Source organism: Chrysoperla carnea, chromosome 1 (genome assembly GCF_905475395.1).
Source record: "Chrysoperla carnea chromosome 1, inChrCarn1.1, whole genome shotgun sequence".
NCBI lineage: Eukaryota > Metazoa > Arthropoda > Insecta > Neuroptera > Chrysopidae > Chrysoperla > Chrysoperla carnea.
Window position 1 is genome coordinate 74,267,969 of NC_058337.1, and position 27,387 is coordinate 74,295,355.

At 28.8% G+C, this 27,387-nt stretch overlaps 1 protein-coding gene across 2 annotated transcripts in view; it reads right to left on the reverse strand.

Moving 5' to 3' along the window:
- LOC123291107 overlaps nt 1–25,061 on the reverse strand; it is an 827,916-nt gene extending 802,855 nt beyond the window's left edge. Inside the window, exon 1 of one of the 2 annotated variants that reach the window (XM_044871564.1) lies at nt 24,966–25,061. The gene's annotated coding sequence lies outside the window, so the exon portion shown is untranslated. Of the gene's footprint in view, nt 1–24,953 lie in introns of both variants that reach the window. The other variant, XM_044871563.1, reaches the window with a different exon arrangement.
- Nucleotides 25,062–27,387: the final 2,326 nt, after the last annotated feature.

Sequence of the window (27,387 nt, forward strand, 5' to 3'; positions counted from 1 at the left end):
TTCCTATATATCAATCGATTTTCAGCTTGTTTTTTAAACAAAGCTTACCGTGTTTAGTGAGAAAGTCATATGGCGTGACATTTTTTACGTTTACTAAACATGAAAAGGCATACTTTTTGAAAGCTGAGAATTGGAAGAATACCTGGCTCCAAGCAACTTTTCGATGGAAACTACATGGATATACGGTTTTATTAATATTATTCATGCAACGTGGATTTTATGCATGAACTACTCTGAACACCAACACAAAGACTGTATTTCACTATCTTTGTTTAATGAATTTAGTAAAATGGGCTTAGCATCTTTGTCTTACTCATTGGTCATTATTTTACAAAGCCTGTATGATCTTGCATATGTGTAAGAGCAAAGATCAAAGTAACTACATTAAATAACTTACCAAGTATGCTAGACACAAGCAGTTAATTACAACAGTACTAAGGTCAATATGAAAGACACAGAGCAAAGTTCAAGTCTTAGTGTGTAATATAAAGACCATGAAATTAATTGTTTTGGTTTTGGTGCTCATCACTATTCAACATGCGAATTCACAATCCTCGCAACTTACAGTTTCGTGGCTACAGACTTCTACTCTCAAGTGATATATAAAGAAGAGTTTTGTAAGCGTCAAATTAAAGATCTTGCTGTTAGCTCAAATCAATTTTGAAAAAGATTCAAAAATTTGAACTAATTTTTTTTATAATACCCTCCTTGATACTTTAAATAAAGCCACAAATTTGAATACAAAAATTTACATATTAATATTAATCGAGTAGAAAAGGAAGTCAAAAGATATATATATAGATATATATATATATATATATATATATATATATATATATATATATATATATATATATATATATCAGACACTCGTCAATTATTTATTTGGTGGCGATCGAGATTGAATGTAAACATCAATGGCAGTGAATTATAATGTGATTAATAGCGTTCAGTTATCGATTTAATTACAGATACAGTTACTCTATTTGGATAGAATAGTGATTTTTGTGTAGGAAGTCCTTTTAATATGAATCTACTACAGGATACTATTTGTTTTTAAATTACACTATTCCCTTAACGCTTCTAATTTCAAACACTATGTTGATATTTTGGAATGAAGTATATAAAATACTATTTAGATACAACTATAAAAAAACAAGCGAGCATCGGAAGTCCATCATTTCTCCCACATTACATAGTTCTTATAGTCTACAGTACAGGGAGGAGCTATGGTTTCGTGAATAACAGTCTTACGAAAATTCATGAGTGGCTTCATTTCAGTGTAACCTACAATGTTTACATTTACGAAAACTTTGAAATTGGGGCATTTTGAATGAACAACCATTTGTTTTTGCTTGAATGAAAGATAATAAGGAAAAATAATAGTGGCCTACAAAAATATTGGGCCGTTTTACGTGACCTCCACTCGATATCGGAAAAGCGAGGGTATGAAAATTTATCAACAATTTAAATTATCACCGATAATTTACAGAAATGTTTTATAAATATTAGTAAAATTGAATGCTCATACTGGCCTTTTTAAATTATTATAAAATTTCAGCCTCCTACAACAAAGTTAAGGTATATCATTAGTTTTATCAATGTAATCAGCTCATACATATATCAAAAGCGATATGGCTTGGTGAAAATCGTCAAGTGTCAAAACAAGCAAGAATCGTCCAAAATATAATATCTTATGACTTTCTAATTAAATTTTTGAACGAAACCACAAAATAATCTTTTGTGAATCACGAGTTAACGGCGAAAATGAAATTTTTTCAAATGCTTAATAATGCCAAAGCGGAAGTTAGATAAAAATATCGGGGATCAAAAATGCTTAAATAATGCTTCGTCCAAAAAAGAAAATCAAATAGTTCTTTTTAAAATGTTAAATAAATAGAATGTGGTGGCTAGATTTACTTCTAGCCCACTTTATGAGACAGCTTAAAAGGGCCGTAGTTACTTATATAAACAGCGCCTTAAACAACGAAGACATCAAACGCTTATCATCCCGTATATCGATAATGTTCTTTAAGCTTAGCTTTGAAAACTATTAATGGGGTGTCAAGTTCATGAAGAGCCACCGTTGATCACGCCAAGGTAAGCTTTTGTCTTCATCAACGAAAATCGTTTTGGATTTTTGCCGAATTTAAAAAATGTTTTCAGTTTATTTAAAGAATTTCTATGAATGTCTTAGCTATGAATGTCCTGTTTTTTATATACATCCTGTGTATGTAATGCAACACATTTCTGTGATGATGCAGCATTCGTTATATATTTAAGTTCATAAAACGAATCATAACTTATTAAATAATAGAATTCAAGAATAATAAATTAGAATATTGTTTTATTCTTTTTTTCATGAATAGTAATTTATTAAAAAAATTTCTCAGTTATGAGTTTTAATAAAAAAAATTTATAGATAAATTCAATTTTTCATATGCTCTAAATGAATTTTTCGAAGCGTAAATACAGTTTTTTTTTTCTTCTGTAATATATAAGAAAAGACACCTATTAATCATTTGTAATAAATTTAGTTCACTTTATACACTTAAATCCGATCTATTTATTATACAACTTTATCATTTTAAAAGGGCTCTATGCTATCAAATTGTTGATGTCGAGGGAGTTGGTATAGGTATTATTGAGCTACTGGCCGTTAAGGGTCGATAAACATTTTTTCAGTAGAATTCAAATTCAGCAAAATTTTTCTAAACTCATGTAAGTTTTTTCTTACAGGAAGACAGTGGGATGTAAATAATTTAAACATCAAGAGTCAGAACTTCGAAGTCTTGATTGTACGCTGGATTTTTTGTATTAACTCTATACATACAGGGTTTATAAATAACTACATGACCCGGTGAACTTCGTTTCACCTACAATTTATTCAATTGTAACTTGTGATAAGCGATAATTCATCTTAATAAACCTGCAATTCCAATTCATTAATAGCTGTGTTATGCTCAGTTACCCAAGTCTTTGAACGCGTCGTTGAACAAAACGCTTCTCATTTCTAATGGAGTAATATTTTACTAATTGACCCTGTGTATTAAGAAAATAGACTTAGAGGTTGGTTAATTAATTCAATTTTCAACAAAACTTGAATTTCACGATCCCTAAAATTGAATCTTGTCAATAATATAAGGTGACTGACTATATTTTCAAGATCAAATATGTTTTGAAATCGGTCTTCTTAAAAGGAAAATATAGTGTAACTCGTAAAGACATTCTTTTTTATTTTATTTTCGTGTGTAGTTATCTTGTTTCGCACAGAGTTGGTTGCCTTATCGATATATGTATATCGCTGATATATAGTGCGATAGCTGTATTGCTCGATCCAAACTTGTGAAAATATTGTTTTCAAGATCTACTTTTAATGTCAAGCGGAAATTAAATTAATCGAAGGGAATTTAAAGAAAACTACAAAAATAATGGTGTCATATTAATGTAATTAAAATAAGAAGTATATTCGGGTGGCTTAAATTATTTCTCTTCTCTTGTGCTAGGCCATATTGTACTTGTCAAAGAATTCTTTTAAACTAAATGCCAAAATGATAAGTTATTTTTTATGCGAAAGTAGAAAATCAAGAAAACATCTGGTTGTAACGTTTACATTGTTTTCAACGCTAAGTATTATGACAAAAGTAATAATAATAATATACGTACCAATTCATACATATTATGAACATTTTTATGTGTGCGAACGTATATCTCTTCAGGTAGTATAATCGTTATGTCTTTAATACTGATGATTAACCCGTGTTAAGCTTTTTAAAAAATACATATTTGGTTGAGATGTAGAGAAATTCTTAGTCATTTTAGACTATTTGGTTTTGGTTTTTCCACACCTATAACTTTTTATACCTGTTCTTACAATACTTGGCTAATTTCAATTGTCTAGTAGATACACACTCATGATTACTGAGAATCTCCTGTGAAAATACATATTTTTCAATTACTTTGAATGCGCATTCCTGAAAATGACTAGCAAAAAGCAGTCTATAATACAGGGTTGTTCAATACGATATTGCCACTTAAATGAGAAATTTCCAAGAAGATGTTACCACTTAAATGGGAAGGACCTGTATTTGCATAACTTAATATAAGATTTATACTTTATTATATACAGGGTGTATCATTTATGTGCATTTTAATCCATTATTGCTAATACCTCGTTGTGTTATAAACTGTTGCCGAGTTTGATGGGAAATATCCTGTTCTGACATTGATCTGATTGATTATATTCTGAGATTGGATCTAATATCTCGGACTTCTTTAATTGTCAATTAAGATTTTATAAGGAAAGAGAATAACGTATTTAAAATGTTTAATTTAACTTCTATCTTTTACCTCGTTTCTTTTCAGAATTGACGACTTCAATAATAATACGTATTGTCATGAATTAAATGATCGGGAGTATCAGATAAAATCAAAATTGCTTTATGTCGATAGTTTCATTAGGCTTTGACATATACATACAAGTATAACATTTTATTGTTCTCAAGATAATATTGATTCATTATACCTGTATACCGGATGTCTAAGATAGCCCGTAAGCCTCCTGTAAAATTTAAAAAATGCGGTTACATGTGGAAACTTGAAATTTCTTTTAAATTAATCGGCAAGTTCGTCAACTCTTAATAAGAAAGTTGTTCCTTATAAAATAACTTGTTTTTCAAATAACATAGTCTCATAGAATTAATTTCTATTTAAGTTAAAAATTATTCCTAAAGGTAATTTCTAAAAAAAATTTTGATTATTTTATAAATTTTTTTACACCTCTCTTTATAAAAGTGTTTGTTTATACTTTAAGAAAGTTCTATCACCAACCTGTTTTGCTATATGCTTTCAAAGGCAAACCGTTTGTAAATTTTAAATAATTTTAAACCTATAGAAAATTGAATTGAAGTTTTAAAATTCTGTTAAAAGTTTCAATAACTATGGATTACTTTTATAAGTCAACTTTAACAAAGATCATTAATTTCATTTCAATAACAACTAATGGTTTTTTAACAAATAAAACTCTTGCGCAACCTAAGAAACACATTCCACCAGGTTTAAGGAGAAACAGAGCGGTTAATTTTATTTTCCTTAATTAGCTGATTTTTCTAACATTGCCGTACTAAAACTAAAGTAAAGTTTTCTGTTAAAAAAAGTACGGAGAGTTGTGTGCTTTTGACGAAATAAGGAACTGACTATAAAATAGTTAAGATTTGAACATGTTTTTAAAATTTATTCCCGTCTACTTGATTCTCTGAAGAAAATAATTTTGAGCTTTATGTCTTTAATGAAGCGCATTCGATTATTAATATTCGATTCCACTTTTTGTTTGATTTCTACCTGAAATATATTTTTATGTCGAATACAAACGTTGTGCGTATATAAAAGCTGTGTGAAATCCATACCGGTTTTTGACAGACGAAAAGCTTAAATGATTGAAGTATTACCATTGTTGAAGTTTTTGTGTGGTTTTTGTGTCGCTTGGGGAATATTTAGGTATATGCTTTTGCTATAGATTTTACTTGTACCTTCTATATCTACTTGATAGATACCTGCTATGTTATTTAAACCCTCTGTTATCTTTATTTTGACGTTTATGTTTTATGTAACACAAATTATTGCGTAGGCGGTGGTCATTTATCTACACCAATAAATTGTAAAATGTTTACTAATGTCCATTATAAATTGAAAACTATCTTAATTCCTCCTTGTAGAATAAATGCAATTGAGGATTTCCTTGTAGAATAAATGTGATTGGGGATGAATTCTTTTTTTTTCAGTTCAAGAGTATTAGATTAAGTTATTTAATATTAGTTGTTCACGAAGAAGACGTTAAAGCCTGAAAACAAATTATGATATAATCTTTTCTTTGATTCGATCCGCTCCTCAGTAATTTTGGGAGGCTGAGGACATCTCAGTCATGTATTAACCGTAAACTACAGCAATAATTATGCTATACCGCGTGCGGAAGTTGGTACAAAATACCCAACTTAGCCGCTAGAGTTGACTGATTTGAAATGGATAATGATTTAGTTGGGAATAAATCTGCTGCAAAGTGTCAAAACTCTGCTTTTCTCACTTTAAAAAAACAATCGAAAGTTAGTTATTTCATCCTCCAGTGGATAGATGTATTCTATCACTTGATATTCTGAATAACATTGAGTAATGAATGTGAAACAAATAGCGTGTTAATAATTAATTCCTTCATTATACGTAAGTGAACACCTACCACGTATACTGGATTTCAGGCTCTGTAAGGGGGTAGCATGTGGTTCCGTGGGTGGAAATTTTTTAATTTTTCCCATAGCCATATCTTGAAAGTTAAGATTCAGATCGTAATTTGTTAATGAACTTTTTAACTTGTGTTGATAAGCTTATTTCAGTAGTAAGGAGTTCTGCAGTGAATTATAGAACATCCTGTATTTCCGTGCGTGGCGCTACACTCGTTACAGCACGCAATAAATACACAACACACATGTATGTCAAACAAATTTGTTTTTGTATCATATATGTTTGCTTGTGCTATGTATGTTGTCAAATAAATAATTATCCTCTTTATGTAATAAACTTGTAACACACATAATACAACAAATAAACAAACAAGACTACTATATTATATATCATACAAAGAAAATTTTGTTTGTTGTACAGCACACACTATACAAATTACATAAAACTTTTAGTTCCTGTAGTTAATAATAACTTGTAGTATTTAATAATTAGTATACAAAGGATATAAATTCAATTAATTTGAACAAAAAGTTATAACTAAAAAATTATTTTTACCATATTATGTATACGAGGGACAACAAAACAACGTTTTATTTGTGAGACATATTATTTTATTGTTTGGACATATTTTAATTAATAAAGTTTTATTCCATTCATGAACTACAAACAATAATTTTATAAGTGGTATTGATTTTGAACCATCTTTAACTCCTTTGTGGGATTTCAATCTGCTTAATGATTATCGATTGACAAATACTTAGCTATTGCATGGATTGATTAATCGTACAGCCGCATATTTTTATTCCTATATCTCGTATAGGAAAGCCATTGGCCGAAAAAGTAGGGAAAACGGAGAAATTAATTTTTTTAAATATGTTATAAAGGAAATGATTTGTGCACAGCTGGACACTGTTTGGAAATACATAAAAACAGCAGTATTTTCTAGTTTTGTAGAGCACTATTCTAAATGGATGACCCTCCTAAGAAAAAATGTAATTTATAGCCAAACTGTTCGAGATATTATATCGTCTAAATATTTTTGGTTTCTTTATTCAAGTGTTGCAATATTGACATCCAAATTTCTTTTGATTTGCTTCAAGTTTTAGGACTGTTCAATATTTCTCAAAAGTGATCTTTTTTGAACTGACCTTATAAGAAATTATCTAAATCAACACATTCAAGACCCGCTATACATGATGGGGGATCATAACAATTTTACCCACAAAATAGGGATCATTTTAGCGTAAATAAAGGGGATCATTTTACTCGCAACGACATGCTTGAATATTGTCACAAAAACTCACCTTTATATATATTGTACGCCTGTCAAAATGTGTTCTTAGAGAAAGTATCCTACAACACATTTAATTATATCGCGTTGTTTAGAAATGGTTTAAATTTACATGAATTAACAATAACATATTAATTTTAGACTCCAAATGCCCCAAGACTCCAATGAAATAATAAATACCAAAACTAAAGTATATGCAAACATATTGACTTAATAATGTCTGACTGACCATCCCTAAGAGAACAATTTTTGATTAAAAGCACGTATTTTACCATAACTTTAGTTGTGTTTGGTCACAGAGACTTTATAATAACTGCATATTTGAATGTATTCATACCAGCGAAACTAATATAATATACAATTTATGGATGTAACCTATCATCGTAAAGCGCACCGGAAGGAATAAACACCCATATACATGTTAAACTTTATACCGGATGTATCACTTCAAGCATTTTAGTTTATGTAAAAGTTGTTCTACTTGAACGTTGACATCTCAAATAGGCATTAAATTTGACCTTGACACTCAAAGGTTGATTAAAAATAAGCTCAAGTTCAGAAACGATACGAGAGGGTGAAAAAATTTAAATTAGAAAATTATTCTTTATAAAATAACAACTTTATAAAATAAACAACTTTTCGAGACATGTTCGAAACTTTTTTCGTATACCTAATAAATACGGCAGACAAAAAAGTAAAAACCTGCAAATATATTCTATGACTGTGTGTAATGTACTCGATTTTACAAAATAGAAGGGATAGAGATAAACTTTTCACACAAACTTTACAAAACACCAACAACTGTCGTTAGAAAGTTTGTTTTAAAAGCTGATTAAATACCGTAGAAATTTAAAGCAAAAAGAAGGGTCGCTAAAAGTGTGTACCTGATTTTCGCTGAAAATAAACGGGTGAAGGAAGGGTCGCTGAAAACCAATTTCTAACTGAATTGTTTAAAATGAGATACTCAGTATATATGTGAATATTATCACTTGATGGTAACGGGTGGATAAACCGATTTGTTTATCATTTCTACTTACCCAGAAGGGACATGGTTTTCAAAAGCTATTGTATTATCTCAAACTGACATCGAGATATTAAAGTTTTTTAAGATAGGGACATCAAATACGAAAAGTTTCGGAGTTAAATCGAAACCAGGCAAATAAATACTAGTATAATAAATAAATAAAAAAATGCATAATAAATTTATATTAATCGCATTATGGAAAAGGATGGGAGAAATTTTGTGGCCACAGTAATAAATGACTGTCCATTTGACGAAGTTTTGCTCTCAACTTTTGGACACAGTTTTTATTTGACTTACAAATAGTACTTGGTTTTGTGTAAAATTTATGTATACAATATTTAGTAGGTAATTTTTTACTGACATTTTATACTTCCAAGTCGAATTAATTTAAAATTTAAATTGTAATTATTATGGTTTTTTTCTTTTAAATTACTTATTACTAAATTAATTATACCATGCATATATGTAATATGCAAGGTATATTAAGTTTAGTCCCAAGTTTGTAACGCTTAACAATATTGATGTTATGAACAAAATTTGGGTTTAGGTGTTCATAAAATCACCTAATTAGTCCATTTCCGGTTGTCCGTCCGTCCGTCTGTGGGCACGATAACTCAAAAACGAAAAAAGATTTCAAGTTCCAATTTCTACAGCGTACTCAGGGCGTAAAAAGTGAGGACGAGTTCGTAAATGAGCAACATAGGTCAATTGGGTCTTGACCTATGGATCCGTACGACCCATCTTGTAAACCGTTAGAGATTGAACAAAAGTTTACATGTAATTATTTGATAATGTTCCTTATCAAAAGATAAACAACTTTTGTTTGAAACATTTTTTCGTAAACATCGCTGTTTACCCGTGAGGGCGCAAATTACACGTAAATTGTATAGTATGTATTATATAAATTGTATATGTATGTGCAATGTGATAGAGTAATCAACACTATTTATGCATGGTATTTCAACAATTAACTCTTCATCAAAATAAAATTCGTACTCCACATTCCAAAGAAACCTTATCACTCTATGAGTGAAACTCGGAGGCGTCTAATCATTGTGTTGGGTGCTGACATAGAGCAGTTTTTTACAATATAACCGTATATGATAACTTAAAAATGAATTTATTAACTGAATTGAGTTAACAAAGCATAAAAGAAAGTTTTTTATTCTATCTATATAATTAAGTTGTTAATAAAAGCTCCTTTTATGCAGAAGTAAAGTAACGTTGGCCATTTTACCCTATTACTTTTAATTTCAAATTATTTTTGCATTGCTTTAATCTTACTGACATACATTTAACTTTTAAATCAGAAGTTTAGATTAAACTTTCCTAAGCATTCAACAAGGATAATTGTAATAAATTCACATTAAAATAAGTTTCGATAAAATGAAAAATGTTTTTCGATTTTTGAAAAAGAAGAAAACTTATATTTCTGGTATAAATTTAAAAAAGATTCAACAAGAAAAATATTTCAAAAAGAGTTGAACTTGGAGATAGGTAGATATTACATACAATACGAGTATACAATGTACATATTACACATGGAACGTTCACATCTCAAGTATAATACGTCCGCGTCATTCTAATATCTCAAAATATACTGATGTCGCTCGACTTTTCGCCGCTCGAAAATTTTTACAACACAATTTCAAAAATATTTTATCAAACATTGGTCGAACGTGGAACAGTCTTAGTAGCTATTTGCAACGAATGTTCTCCTTCCTTTTTTTTTAAATATGGTCCTAACCAATTATTTTTTACACTCTATATATTTCAACTTAATACTTTAATACTTTTACTTATTTGTGTATTAAATTTAAATATATGAATATTCAATTTTAATAATGGAATGATTCCAGGTTCGATTCCAGGTATATGTGTATTTTTTATAGTAAATTTTATTTTATTTTTTATTGTAAATTTGCCTTACGAAAAAACACCCCACCCCGTTCTAACTCGACCTAGACCAACTAAACACAGCGTAATGAATTGATTTTCGTGTTGGTTACCGCTAATTGGAGTGTTTTTTTGTAACCAGTTTACATAAATTACATTTTAGGCGTTACTACTGCATATGAAACTATTAAGAATAATACTACCCTTCAGTGGCATCACTATAATACATATGTACTTACATTTGCCAGATACATGTTATCTTTATCTCTCTTGTACAAATAAATAAATAATCATATAAAGACCGCGTAATCACAACTCGCTAGAGACTTATACATACTGTATGCTTGCATAGTTTATACTGATTTCACCCTATAAATAGTAAAAAATAAATTCAAGTCGCACAAACGATTGTCAAACATTTTCTGAATCCTTTTTCTGAATGTATTGCTCAAGTAATTTGCTCGCATACATCCAACTAAAACCGCCTACACGAAAAAAATACCATAACGCGTTCTTTTGATAACGATGAAAATTTTATACTCCACAAAACTAGGAGACCTCATATGAAATACACCAATCTCACAGCGAACAAACCATAAATATTTTCCCAGTTCCAAAGCTTAAATACAAAGGTGATTTTAAAAAGAAGAGGCATTTATCTAGCAATGGTACACAAGTATATTCATCTATTTTCTTTTTTCATGAAATACGAAAATGATTGTAGTATAGCCAACCGTGATGGTCCAAGTCAAATCACGGCTGACTTAGTCAGAGATTTCAGGTTTAGTCAGATTGTTTGCCGTGACAGCTGGTTGATCTTTTTATAGATGGGGATGTAGATGTTGATGTAAATGTAGCTGTACGTGACTGTACGTGCTACGATATCGTTTGGAATACCGTAGGTTGACTATCTTTGTCCGATTTTAGTGAATGTTTAGTGTTTCACCGAGGCTACGAAGCAGGGTCAAAATTTTAAGCCTCATTACTCACTGAGGCGAAGTATATTGTTCCAAAAACCGAGGTGAGGCCAATTGTCCCAAAAACAAATGAATGATGAATGAAAAATTTTTAATAATTGTTTGTTTTATAATTTTATAATAAATTGTAATAATTTAACAATATTATCAAATTGTAATGTAATAATATAATTAATAATATTTACAGAAATAGAATTGTTGTGTTTATTCTTATACTCTCAATATCTCATTCAAAAGATAATATGATTTTAGTATTGAGATTTTAAAATAAATAGAAGCAAAGAAACATAGAAACAATGAGACAGAAAGAGAGAATTTAATCTAGATATCACAGTCGTATGTATATACGTTCTAGTAAGTTTTGCTTTACCATATTATGTCATGTAATGTATATGCATGCATTCATGAAAATTAAGTCAAAGATGGTTAAAAAAATTACCTCAAGCGAGGCGAGGCTAGTAACATTCTACCTCGGCCGAGGTCATTATAAAAAAATCGACTTGAGGCGAGGTAATACCAAAACCGCCCTCCACCCCGTGCCTCGTGAAGCACTAAGAATGTCGATGGTATTTTTTTCGTGTATGGTTGCATTTCATAAATTTTAAATTTTTTTTCAAGGATCATAAGTAGGAGATATTGAAAACATACTAAAACATTGAATATCTTGGACATTGACTTATTTTTTATTTTGTCTATTTTTCATTCATACCTTCTATTGATTGCTATATCTGCTTACTCGACTTCATCGTTCCACATTATAAGATGATAAAAAATGCAAGTACTTAATTAATTTCTATTAGCTGGTTAAGGAGTCACTAATTTCGCAGTATGCTTACGGTAGCGGGTTCGATTCCCGCCGTCGCAACAAAATTAATTTAATTAATAGCTGTGATGGGCTGGTGTAGTGCATGTTATATGCATGAAGGAGGTGCACTCAGCCTCTGAAATTGAGGAGCTGATAAATGAAATTATCAGCGGAAAGGTGGTAAAACACATATTTGGTATCACAATCGGCTCTATAGCCTAAGTGTGTCCTTCGTGGACAGCCAATATAACCTAACCTAACCCAGCCTAACCTATGTAAATTCTATTTATTCATTTGAAAAACTTTAAAATACTTTCATCAATTGAGAAAAAAGATTAACAAAAACGTAAATCAAGGATCAAGAATATTACGTATTAAAACTATATGATTACCCATAACTAATTTAGCCCGTATTATCTACGTTCTTAAAAATTGAGTTCTTGATTTACTTGATTTTGAAAATCTGGAGCCCACAGTCAAATAGAAAATTTTGACTATGACAGTTTGTGTTCATATTTCTTAAAAATATGTAGAATTTAAAATCAAATCTACAACTGAATATTTGACATTTAATTTCACTGAATGGAAAAAAATTGTAACCTTCAATGACTTATATACACCTACAAATAAATCATGTGTTATATTTTCTATCCGATTTATGAATTATAGTTTTCAATTATTTATACAAAAATAACAATTTTTCAACAAGACATGGTGGGTAGTAATATCGATAATAAAACAAGTCACGTAAACAACGAAAAAAATGATGTCGTCTTTCAACGTATAATAAACACGCAAAATACAATTAAATAGTTTTTTATTCAAACTACATAAATAGAGCAGGCGCCGTTAGCAGGGGTTTTGGTTATAAAATATGAGGATTTTTAGCTAAGCAATAATTTCAATTCTTTAAGGTAAGAAACTAAAGTTAAATTTGTGAGGATGTCTGGCTGAGCTGGTGGATTTTGTTAGTATTAGTTTTATAGCTTTATTCATTAGAACAGGCTATAATTTATCTTGCTACAAAAACGGAGAAAACAGGTGGAGCCGATTTAAAGGTTTTCTCGCTCCTATGCCCACCCATTTGATGAAAGTACTAAATAAATTTAGGTTAAAATTTATGAACAAAGATATCTAGGTAAAACCTCATTCTTATTCATATATTTTTGTTGTATTTTGTTACGATTTTATGTTCATCATTTCATTGTGGTACACATATCGTAAGACTGACGACATTGTTTTTCTAAGTGGTAATTTTTCATCTCTTGATGAAAAGAAATAGAACGTAGAAAAAACCACGTATGAATGAATATAAATATAACAAAAAAAAAACAAAATATTGAGTATGAAAAATTATTTTCATGAAAATGATATACATGGTAATCTATGTAATGGATTTATTAAATAAATTTATCTTGCTAGTTGTTTATATAAGAAAAATTGGATTTGTCTTATGAATCCGTAGACGACACCTTACATTTCATTAAATTTGCATATTTTTTAAATAAATTGTCATAGGTTTTAGGCGGTTCTATACACAATTTTCAATGGCGTGAAATCATAATTTGATTGGCGTAAAACATCATATTTTTTTAAAGAATCCTCTTAAACATTCGTTGGTGGAAAAAAAAATGTTTATAAAGAAGAGCGGTTTTCCAGAAAAGAAAGTTACAATGGAATTTCAAGCACTGCGATTATACCCTTTAATGTATCGATGTGAACAATGAAAATTGGGAAAATTGAATTTTCGAAAAATAAAAGCAACCAGGGCAGGTAGAATATAAGTAACTATAACACATCATTTCAAATCGATAGAGTAAAGGGTATAATCGCAGTACTTGAAATTCAAATATAACTTTAACCGTTTTTATTGGAAACCCGCTTTTCTTTATAAATACTTTTTTCCACCAATAAATATTTAAGAGAGTCTTAAAAAAATTAAAAAGTTTCATGCCAATCAAATAATGATTTCACACCATTGAAAAATGTGAAGAGAATCGTCTTAACCTTTCTTTGGAACACTTGACTGAAAGATTCAGATATTAAGATCAAGAAAAATAACCCATAATCATTAAAACTGTTAATTAAATGATACTTATGAAACATAGCATGCTCATTTAAATTTTCAAACAACCGCAAAACATTATACTTCGGTATACAAAAAAAGTGTGAAGATGCTTAGTTGTTCAAAACTAACATACAAATTTTCAACTCTGTATCTCAACTTCGAGAGATTTTAAAAGTGCTCAAAACCATAAAAATCGCAAAAAATATAAACCCAAAAAGAGTGTGGAGAAACTGGAAAAATGACACTACCAAGGTTTACAAATATCACTTCGAGAACCCACATACAACCAGAGAATGGCAAAATTTATTCGAATGACGAATGGCGAATAAGATAAATCAAATTATTCGTGAATGACGACATGCTAGAAAGATAGGATTTTCACCAATCGACTCAAAATAAAGTCATAGGTGCTCAACTATTATTTTTGAAAGTTCTTAATCCTTACATCCTTAATCCTTAACCATACTTAAGTCCAACATCCTTAATCCTTACGAGAGTGACGGATTCGAATGCCTTAATTTCTACCTGGAGGACGACCGAAAATTATGAAAATGTTAAAAAATTTCCCTGGCTTCCGCGTGGATAACGTATCAAAATACCTTCTACCTATACTAGCAATTACGTTCATATCAATATACTTGAGGGCCTCTTGCTACGATTAACAGAAAATCAGCTCCTTATTTCACTATTTTGTTGCTTATGGCTATCTTTTTGCAACGCGTAAACATAATCAATTCAATATGTTGCAATGTAAAATCTAAAACGATTATGCCGTTATGTAAGCAACGGGATAACCTAAGGAATTTATCCTTGTTCTAGTCAAAACTGATTATTTTTTTCGGGAATTTACAAGGTATAATACTGGAAAATGACTGCATCAATCCTCCGTATGTATATTTGTAAGTTCCTTACATCAGTGATATTCTGATATTAATGTTAATAAAATAAAATACAGGAGTGTTACTTTAGAGAAGAAAATCTTACAATGTTACTCATTGGTATAGAACCCTTCGTATGTATAATATACCATCCTCTCAGACAGAACCGATATTTTTTTCTTTTAAACTCATAAATTTTTCAAGTATAACAGTGATATTTTTTGCGTTATACGTTGTTTGGATGAAGAAAACTTACTTTTCGTTTTATTTTATATATATATATATATATATATATATATATATATATATATATGTGTGTATTTTTTTTTATACCTATGTATATAAGTTTATTTATATTAAATATATAGTAGTTTTTATTAGATTTGATCATAATAAATCAAGTTTAACTTAACTTTATTAAAAACTTTTTTAGTTTTTAGGATTTAAAATATTTTATTTTTTATTTTAACTTTTGAAACATGTTTGCTTGTGTAAATATGTTTTTCTAGGATTAATGCTTGTCATAATTTATCAACATTTTCTCATTTCATTTATATACTAGCTACGATGCAATTTTTTATTATAAAACTTTAATGGAATTTAATAGGCAAAAATTTAAAATATACTTTATTTACCAGTTTGCGTTTTAACTATTAATATTGTTTAAATATGATGATGACTTTCTTCTTAATTTTTAACACAATGTCATAAGTTTGACATGTAACTTCGTACCGTTACAATGAATACCGTTGCAAACAAATCAAACAACACATTTTGTGTAATTCTTATATTTATCTCGAAGTTAAATTTTAAATTTTCGTTCTTTTTCAATATCAAACTCCAAGGTATAATTATATACAGAGTTTCTCGAATCCCCTATCTTTTACAGTTTTATCAGAGATAAATGCTGAAGGAAAATGAAATGTTGCTCATGAAAATATCATTTTTAAAGCAATATTATACCTAACTTCTTTTTATATGAGTTTATTTTACCATGTATATATGAAATATATCAAGGTATATTAAGTTCAGTCCCAACTTTGTATCCCTTAATAATATTGATGTTACCAACAAAATTTTGGTATAGGTGTTCATAAAATCACTCTGTCTGTCCGCCTGTCTGTCGACACGATCACTCAAAAACGAAAAAAGATATCAAACTGAGATTTTTATAGCGTGCTCCAATCATAAAAAGTGAGGTCGAGTTCGTAAATGATCAACAAACGTCCATTGGGTCTTTGGTCAGTAAAAATGTTCCTCATAAAAAAATAAACAACTTTCAAATAATAAAAGTGGACTAAGCAAAGTAAAAAAGTGAAATTTTATTTCTTCAATCCTAAACAACTTTCGTTTGAAATATGTTTTCGTAAACATCACTGTTTAGCCGTGAGAGCGCCAATTATATGGTATGTATATATGGGAATATCAGTGATGTTTTTGCGGCTATCTAGGAGTGGCTAAAACATAAACATATTTTTTTATCAGTTCTAAGCAAAAAGTACTCTTATGATTTTTTTTTCTCTAGACGCTTAGTTTTCGAAATTAAAACTCTTGAAAAATTAAGAATGCAATTTTCGATTTTAAGAAAAATGTGTCATTTTTTTCAATCTCTGAGAGAATTCACTTAGCTAGCGCAGCTCCTGCGTTAAGAATTTTTTTGAAAATTCGTAACAGGACTACCAACCTAACTAAGTATGAAGAAGTATAATCTATTTTATTTATAATGTGTAGGTATGTAAGAGAATTGCTTCTCGCTCCTACCTACATCGTTGTATAGAAATCGTATTTACAAAATAGCTTAAGAAAATAATATATACAAAGTTTAAATTAGTTTTTACCTTGGAAAATTGTTTAAATAGTTTTATACAAGTGTTGAATATTATTTGAAAGATTGTATTTCTCACTACGCTGAAAAACGTATGTACCGTATATAAGACGATATAGATATTTCTTTTCCACAAAGGTGAGTATAATAAGCGTATAAAATGAATGTCATCTAAATAAGTTTTTTTCTTCTTTGTTACACTAATAAATAAAAGTAGTGTTACCGTGAAAAATCATCTTATTGGAAAAAAAAAGTGTCAAGCTGTCAATATGGCAATCTTAACCAGGCTTAAATATTTAAAAAAAAGTGACTGAGTTAATTCTTGAAATACCATGTATATACAGTGTTGATTACGTAATCGCTTGTTTCTTCACACCATGTAAGAAAAGAAAGATAGTCAGACATACATACATGTCAGACACATATGACTGACATTGCCATATAATGCATACTGTTTAATTTGCGCCCTTACGAGTAAGCAGTGATGCTTACAAAAAAGTGTTTGAAACAAGTTGTTTATTTTTTCATAACATTTTTTTACATTTTAACTTTTGTTCTATCTCCAACGGTCAATTGACCTAATTGACATATGTTGTTCATTTACGAACTTACTTTTGAAGTCCTGAGGACGCTGTAAAAATTTCAGCTTGGAAATTCTTTTTTCGTTATGGAATTATCGTGTTGTCAGACAGACAGGCGCGCAGATGGACAACCGAAAATGAACTAATTATAGGTGACTTTATGAACACTTATACCAAAATGTTGTACGTAGCATCCATATTTTTAAGTATTACAAACTTGGGACTTAAGTATACTTTGATTTATTTCATATATACAAGGTATAAACAGCAGTGACCTATGGAATGACTAGATAATGATAAGTTGGTTATCTTAGGTATATATTATTTTTCTAGCCTATTTTTCTGTTACATGGCGATGCCTTATTCCTTTCTCTTATCTTATTCCCCTTTATCAAATTCTATGATTTATCTACCCTTCATTGTTGAGCTGAACCTGCTGGCTAATGGCTGATAACGAAAGACTCTAAAAATATACCGTTTAGGAAAAACCGTGTAAGATTTACGTAAGTGCACTGCACTATTATAAGACTGAATTGAAATATTAATGAATAAATGTCTATAGGATTGTAGAAACGGTTCAGTAACAGAATGTTGTAGGAAAAGAATATGCTACACCATAGCATACTGTAGTACTACACAATCTTACAAGTCAATGTCTATTTTCTTGTGTAAATAAAAGTATAAACAGTAAACAAATGTATAAAAGGGTTGCATATTATCATCTAGCAAAGCTTTATATTTGTATAAAAGTAGGACGTTCGTAACAGAACCTCAATTTACAATGAAGCTTCATTTAGAATGTATGTACAAAAACTGATAGTCTGTGTGCTTGTGTGCACTTTAAATAAAAAAGTTGTTATTGATTAAAAAGGTAACATTTTTTGTTCGAAACATTTTTCCGACAACCATACATTTATGGCAAAAAATGAAACAGTTACACCTAAAAATAATTTTCTCGTATGTCTTCGGCAGAATCTGAGCGCTCTTCGAAAAAAAAATCCAATAAAAGTAGTTTGCTTTTCTATTAATACCATTTTTGTTTAAATTGAATGAAAAAAGCTATGATATGTAAGTATTTTCTTATAGGTTTTAAATGGTATTTTATCAATTACTGTCTTAACTATTCGGTTTATAAAAAAATGTTGTGTTTTTATAAAGAATAACTTTCTAATTTAAAGTGTTTGTATTATGTTTGTCAGTTATGAATTAAAGAGGGGTTATGATTTAACCAGAAAACTTAGATTGAATTCAATACCCGTATAAGATTATACTTATTTTTGGAGTTTCACGCATATGTCAAGGTAAGACAACCTGTTTATTGAAAAGCAAAAAAGCACATTGCTTTCCTAAATTAGTAGCACCATCGCAGATAATTCGCGATGAAACAAAACAGTTGACTCTCGTCAAAATTAATTAAAGTAAAAAACTATAAACAAATACTAAATAATTGGGTTTTTGAATAAAAATTAATAATTAATTTTTATATTGTTACAAATTGTTGGCAAACTAATTATAATTAATTGATTAGTGATAAATTATGCAAACAAAATGTAAAATATCAAACTTTTAAATCTGTCTGCGACGGTACATATGCAATTAAAAAGTTTACTCTGTCGGTGACTGTACTTTATTTTTTTCAACTTTGTTATTTATTTTTTTGCAACTGTTAGTTCTAAAAATTGTCACCAGTCACCCGAACAGAGCTCAGTGCAATTTGATTTAAAATCACTCTCTTTAAATTTTAAGCGTCATAAGGAAAACATCTTGGAATAATTAATTTAAATTATTTATTCCAAGATGGATACTCTTTTTTTTTAACACACCTTTAGTGTGTGGCAATAATTAAATTATTTAATTTTTATAATTTATTTAATTAATTCTTTCAAGAATTTATATTTTTTGAATACGACAGTTTATACATATATTTTTGTTAAATGTCGTTTATTGAAAACACGCAATTATACAGAATGTAAAAGAGACATTCTGTAATAATTTAAAAATTGTGTAACTTTATATTATTTTCCTTTGTATGTTTTTTGTGGCGTTTAGAATTTTATTTGTGAGCACAATTCCTTATAAAATGTAATTTTATGGAATTGTATTCACTGTGATCACAAACTACATACAGGTAACATTTTATTATATATTTAGATATGTTAATTTTTTTTTCTAAAGTTATATCGAAAGATGTTTTTTTCAAAAACTTTGTATTTTGGCTTTAAATTCAACATGTGAAATTTCATGTAAGTTTCAAGTTCAATTACGTTATGTAAAACATTTTATATTTTTTGAATTAATGAAATAAACAAACTTTATATTTTTTTTATTTTAAACGTAGACTTTTTTATTTGTATTGTTAATACTTTCTGGGGGGTAATCGCCTTCGGCGTTATCTTTGGGCCTAGCACGTAAATTGATCTGTTTCGGTTTTTTTTAAACATTAGTAAAAATCTTAAACACATTTTTATTTTTTTGAATGTTTCAAACCGGGATGTTTCCCTTTAGTAACACGGTTTAATATTTTTTTTGGATATGGTAAATATTAATCTGAGTGTTCTGGGGGTTGCGAGGAATTTTGGCTGAGGCTGACTTCTTGTTCTCGACGCAAGTCGAGAATCAATTAAGTATTTAAATTTTGGGAAGAGAAAAAATACGTTTCTTTTTTTTTCTAATTACCTCACCAAAACAATAATTCCCGTAACACTTGGTAGCAAGAGCGTTAAATGGTAACTTTCGCAACACTTGGTAGCGAGAGCGTTAACTACCAATTTCGTTTACACTTGGTAGCGAGCGTATCACTTTGTTAGCAGAGCTTCGAGATCTACGTTTTACGCAACACTTGTTAGCAGAGTTCCGCGATCTACGATTTTCGTACATTTGGTAGTGAGCGTAACATTTTTTAGTTTTTGCGTTATATCTGCTTACATTACTTTAAAAAAATCTACGTTTAATTTTCTCTAAAATTTTTTTTGACTAGTAAAGTTTTCTTGTATGTGGTTTGTGGAATCACGTAAGTTGAATATTTTCGTATATAAATTTGAAATTTTGAAAATTAAAAAAAAAAAAATTTTTTTACATAATATTGGATATTTATTAAAATAATATCTAATATTTTTTTTGGTATTTGTTCAAGGAATTGGCATTATAAATCCAATTATATAACATTGACTAGTTTGAATTAATTAGATTTTGTTTTTGTTTTTTTTTTTACACATTTTATGTAATCTTAAAATATATTGCTATTTTGATTACCTTTATTGGTCTACTATTTAAGTTGTAAATCCAAATTTTATTTCATAGTTTTTTTTTGTATGTTTCTTTATTGGCTATTTTTAAAAAAAAAAAAAACTTTTTTTTTTATTTACATGAATATTTATTTTGAAACAAGTTCATATTTCATCAAAATTAATTCAAACGTTTGTAATTTTTACTTTGTTGAACTTTACTAATTTCTTTTTTGTTTTCGTTTCGTTAATTTTTTTTTGAGGAAATCAAATAAAAGGGAAAAATGTCGTCTGACGACGAAGATTTTCGTGGTTTTCCAAAACCTGTTAAAGACGAAAAATACAACAACAAAAGAATACAAACGGATTTTAATGTCGTTGACAAAGATGTTCAAGTATCAGTTCAACAAAAGGATGAGACAATACAATGTTTAATTGATCCGGTACCATCAACGTCGTATGATACGCAAGCGGCAAAATATATTCATGTAGATCATTTAACACACATTATTTCATCACTAAATACCAAGATAAGTAAAGAGAAATCTCAAGATTTTAAATTTAGATTTGAATCTCTTACAAATAACATTAAAATTTTAGATTTATTTGATACAAGTTCAATTATTAATTTTATTATTGAAACTAATAGTGTTGTTTCATTAAGTTTAGTTGATGAAAATTCTCTTATTAAATTTTTAATTACAAAATGTAATTCAAATACAAAACACTTTTGGTCAAAGCAAATTTCAAATAATAAAACTTGGACTTATATTTCAAATATTTTATTATCTGAGTATATATCTCCTGCACAATTGCAAATTGCAATTGATAGATACATTAGAAGAAGACAACTTCCAAATGAAAAGTTTTCTGATTTCGTAACTGATATTTTGAAATACTCGCAAATACTAATGCCTAAAGAGGACATTAAAATAGTTATACAAATTATATTTGCCCATGTTAATCAGAAAACCTTTAATTTGATTAAATTGCTTCCAATTCCTGAAACTTTAGTTTCCTTAAATTCTTTTGTAAGAAATTTACAAGAAATAATAGCAAGAGAAAATGCATTTAATAAATTTAACTTGTATCAAAATAGAAGACAAAATAGTGTTAATGATCAAAATTCTAGTTTAGTTAATATTGAACAAAATGTTCAAAATGTTCAAAATGTTAAGGATCTTAAGCCTGAAACTACAGGTCAAAATGATAAAAAAGCTTCTGTTCAGATAGCAAAATCAAATTTAAATAAAAGTAAATCTATATTTTGTGTTTATTGCAAACGAACAGGACACAAAATTCAACAATGTGTTAAATTAGCCAATAGAGACACATCAAGTTCAAAAAACTTGAACCATGCCACACACTAGGTTCTTCAAAAAATGCATCTTCGATGCCCTTAATTTATGTTTCTGTGAACAATATTAAAATATTATCTCTTTTAGATTCGGGATCAACTATAAATGTGATTTCTAGAAAAATGTTTAGTAAATTAAAAATTAAGAAAGTTATTTATGAAGATGAAAAAATTACTGTTACATTACCGGGATCAAATTATGTAGCTATGAAGAAGAAGGTTACGTTACATGTCAAGATTAGTAATTTCAGCTGGAATTTAGAATTTTACTTAATGGAAAAATCCATTTTTGATATGATTATTGGAGCACCGTCTCTCAACAAATGTGGTATGATTTTAGATTTATGTAATAACAAAATATTTTTTAATTCATTTAGAAATATTGAAATTCCTTTTGAAAAAAATTGCACACAATTTTTCGTTAATATTATTTGTGAATTACCACTAAATTTGTCAGAAAAGGATAAAGAATTTATGGATTCATTATATAAAAAGTATAAGTCAGTATTTTCTGAAATTCCTGGCCGAGCAAAAAATTATGAATATCATATTAAACTTAAAGATGATACACCAGTTTATAAAACTGCATATTTTTTACCAAAAGGTAAATCTTTACTCTTAAAGCAACATTTGGATGAGCTTTTGAAATTAAATATTATAGTTCCTAGCCAGTCTAGTTATGCATCTCCTGTGTTTTTTGTTAAAAAACAGGATGGTTTTCGCATGGTAGCTGACTATAGGTTCGTTAATAAAAAAATTGTGTTTGATCCGATTTCAAATGTATCGATCAATCACGTATTTTCTAGTCTAGGAGGCGCAAAAGTGTTTTCTACCTTGGATATGTCAAAGAGCTACTACCAGTGTAGCTTGAGTAAAGAGAGCAGAGATATTACTGCTATTAATACGCAATGGGGACAATTTTCTTTTGTTTGTTGTCCGTTTGGACTTAATATTAGTTCTCAATGCTTATATCGTTTTCTAATTAAAGAATTTAACGATTTGTTGAATGTGTGTATCTTAATTTATTACGATGATATTATAGTTTTTTCAAGCTCGATTGATGATCATAAAATTCATTTAAACCAGGTATTAAGTAGATTTAAAAAACTTAATTTAACTTTAAATCCAAATAAAAATAAATTTTTTATGGCACGTCTAAAAATTCTTGGCCATATTATATCATCAGAAGGTAGACGTCCTAATCCTGACAAAATTAGTGCTATTTGTGACATGCCAATTCCAAAAAATATAAAGGAGTTGCAAAAATTTATCGGAATGGCAGCGTTTTTTGCTCGCTATATTGAGCATTTTAGTTCTATTGTTGCACCTTTGAATGAATTAAAAAAGAAAAATGTTCAATTTAAAATAACTGATGTACATGTCGAGGCTATTTCTAAATTAAAAAAAGCTTTAACGTCTGCACCAATTTTGAAATTTCCTATTTTTGACGATAAATATCCCTTTGTTGTGAGAACGGATGCGTCATCTGTTGGCCTAGGAGCCGTTTTATTGCAAAATATTAATGGGAATTTACACCCAATTGAATATTGTTCTAGAAAATTAAATCCCGCTGAAATGAGATATTCCGCTTATGAGTTAGAGCTTTTAGCTGTAATTTTTTCATTAAATACTTTTAGTGACTACCTTGTCGATAGACATTTTTTCTTAGAAACCGATAACAATGCTTTAGTGTATCTTTTTAATTCACCACAAAAATTTAACAAACTTTCGAGATGGATTTTGACACTGTCAAAATTCAATTTTACACCGAAACATATTAAGGGCATAGATAATACTGCAGCAGATTGTTTATCTAGATTGTTTTCGAATGGTAATTTCTCTACAAATAATTTTTTATTAAAAAATGATAATGGTAGTAATTATTCGGGTGAATCCATCTTTAGTTGACAATAATAATTTGGTCAAGGATGAATCTTTACAAAACGACCCGGTTTTTCTATTAAATACTTTAGTTACTGAACCTCAGGGTTTTCTTTCAATTAAGCTTGCACAAGAGAATTGTAATCAGTGTAAATTCATAATGGATCAATTAAAAAATGGCCATAATGTTAATAACTTTTCACTTAAAGACGGTCTTTTGCTGCGCGAAGTTGGACGAAATAAATTGAAACGAATAGTTCTACCAGATTCAATGCTTGAATATGTCATTAAATATTATCATAATTCTTTATATGGTCAGCATGGTGCTGTAACTAAAACTTATAGAGAAATTGCCAAAAGATTTTATCATAATTTATTATATAAAAAAGTTGTAGAATTTGTTAAAAATTGTACAGTTTGTCAACAATTTAAACCTTATAATAAAAATACGAATGTGCACACAAAGTCAACGGTTCCCACTGGTATTTGGGATAAACTTTACATAGACTTTATCGGTCCTTTAATTCCATCTTTGGATGGTGGAATGAAATATATTTTAGTTATTCTTGATTCATTTAGTAAATTTGCTATTACATACTCTACACGCAGGGCTACTGCGGAAGTGGTTATTAAATTTCTTCATAAAACTTTTATGCAATTTGGTTACCCTGCATGTGTTGTTAGTGATAATGCCAAATGTTTTGTGGCTCAAAAATACAAAAATTTTTTATTCAATCATGGTGTTAGAGCAGCTTATATTTCAAGCTATCACGCATGTGCTAATATGTCAGAGAGATTAAATAGAAATTTAAAAATTAATATGGCGTGTATTATAAAGCAATATGCCTTGGAGCATAAAGCTTGGACTAAAGTTTTACCATATTTTACTTTTCAATATAACAATAGTTACCATACTTCTATTGGAACTTCTCCAGTCGAAATTTTTTTTAAACGACGTTTAAATAACACCTTGGATTTAGGGCTAGAAACTTATAATTATTTTACGGCAGATAAACCACCAACACATGAAGAGGTTAAACAAGCATTAGTTAAAATGAATCAAATTATAAATAAACGTAAAGGTAATACTGTAGATGTTAAATACAGGGTGGATCAGATAGTCTGTGTAAAACTTCCTAAGTATCGTGCGACCTTTGATACTGACAGTAAATTTCAACCTAGATATTCAGGTCCAAAAAGAATTTTACGTTTTACTGGACCAGTGTCGGTCGAGCTTTTTGACGAGAATGATAATACTTTATCTCGTGTGCATGTTAGTCATCTGAAGCCCTATCAACCACAAATAGTGCAAAATTAATTTTTTTTTTTTTCTTCTCTCTCCGCTTTATTCTCTTTTTCTTTATTCTTCGAATTTTTTTAGGGCGGGGGAGTGTTACAAATTGTTGGCAAACTAATTATAATTAATTGATTAGTGATAAATTATGCAAACAAAATGTAAAATATCAAACTTTTAAATCTGTCTGCGACGGTACATATGCAATTAAAAAGTTTACTCTGTCGGTGACTGTACTTTATTTTTTTCAACTTTGTTATTTATTTTTTTGCAACTGTTAGTTCTAAAAATTGTCACCAGTCACCCGAACAGAGCTCAGTGCAATTTGATTTAAAATCACTCTCTTTAAATTTTAAGCGTCATAAGGAAAACATCTTGGAATAATTAATTTAAATTATTTATTCCAAGATGGATACTCTTTTTTTTTAACACACCTTTAGTGTGTGGCAATAATTAAATTATTTAATTTTTATAATTTATTTAATTAATTCTTTCAAGAATTTATATTTTTTGAATACGACAGTTTATACATATATTTTTGTTAAATGTCGTTTATTGAAAACACGCAATTATACAGAATGTAAAAGAGACATTCTGTAATAATTTAAAAATTGTGTAACTTTATATTATTTTCCTTTGTATGTTTTTTGTGGCGTTTAGAATTTTATTTGTGAGCACAATTCCTTATAAAATGTAATTTTATGGAATTGTATTCACTGTGATCACAAACTACATACAGGTAACATTTTATTATATATTTAGATATGTTAATTTTTTTTTCTAAAGTTATATCGAAAGATGTTTTTTTCAAAAACTTTGTATTTTGGCTTTAAATTCAACATGTGAAATTTCATGTAAGTTTCAAGTTCAATTACGTTATGTAAAACATTTTATATTTTTTGAATTAATGAAATAAACAAACTTTATATTTTTTTTATTTTAAACGTAGACTTTTTTATTTGTATTGTTAATACTTTCTGGGGGGTAATCGCCTTCGGCGTTATCTTTGGGCCTAGCACGTAAATTGATCTGTTTCGGTTTTTTTTAAACATTAGTAAAAATCTTAAACACATTTTTATTTTTTTGAATGTTTCAAACCGGGATGTTTCCCTTTAGTAACACGGTTTAATATTTTTTTTGGATATGGTAAATATTAATCTGAGTGTTCTGGGGGTTGCGAGGAATTTTGGCTGAGGCTGACTTCTTGTTCTCGACGCAAGTCGAGAATCAATTAAGTATTTAAATTTTGGGAAGAGAAAAAATACGTTTCTTTTTTTTTCTAATTACCTCACCAAAACAATAATTCCCGTAACAATATTTTATTTCTTATGTATAAATAATATGGAAATTCGTCAAAAAACTTAAATTATAATCAATAAAATTTAGAAAATAACTATTTACAAACTTTTTTTGGTCAAAGTGTCCCAAGTTTGTGACATAGAAATGTTAAAATATAGATTATAAAAATATAGATTTTTACATGAACAACTTTCACTTGACTTTGTCTTAAAAATCTTCGTATACTTTCTCCCCCTCTTTATAATATAATGTTTAACAACACATTGCAATGTTTCTAATGCAAAAGTCGTCCTCATGGCTATTATGACGCCTGCTGTTTAATTATTAACTAAACTGTTAATTTTATGTCAATACTCTGTCAAGAACTCTTTAAAATTAAACCTGAAAAAACTCTATTAAAACGATTTTCGCCAAGTTTTAGGAACTTCTGTTGACTTAAACATTTCCTAATTCAAGTTATTACGCTTTTGAGTAGTATTTCAAAGCTGAATGTAACTTTCAAAGTATAATGAAAAATAAATTGTATTCAACAACTCTGGTTGCATAAATGGTCCAGTAGTATAAACGATTTTTGTCTCAGAATAGGATGCAATACTGCACTTATTATTGTATTTCGCATAGCAACATACAGTATTAATATAACGAAGAAAATTATTTTGCAGTTGTCAATGGCTTTCTTTAAAATAATTGACAAACAAAAAAACATCGAAAAAACAAGCAGCCGAATATATTAATGCCCGTTAACGCAAAAATTTC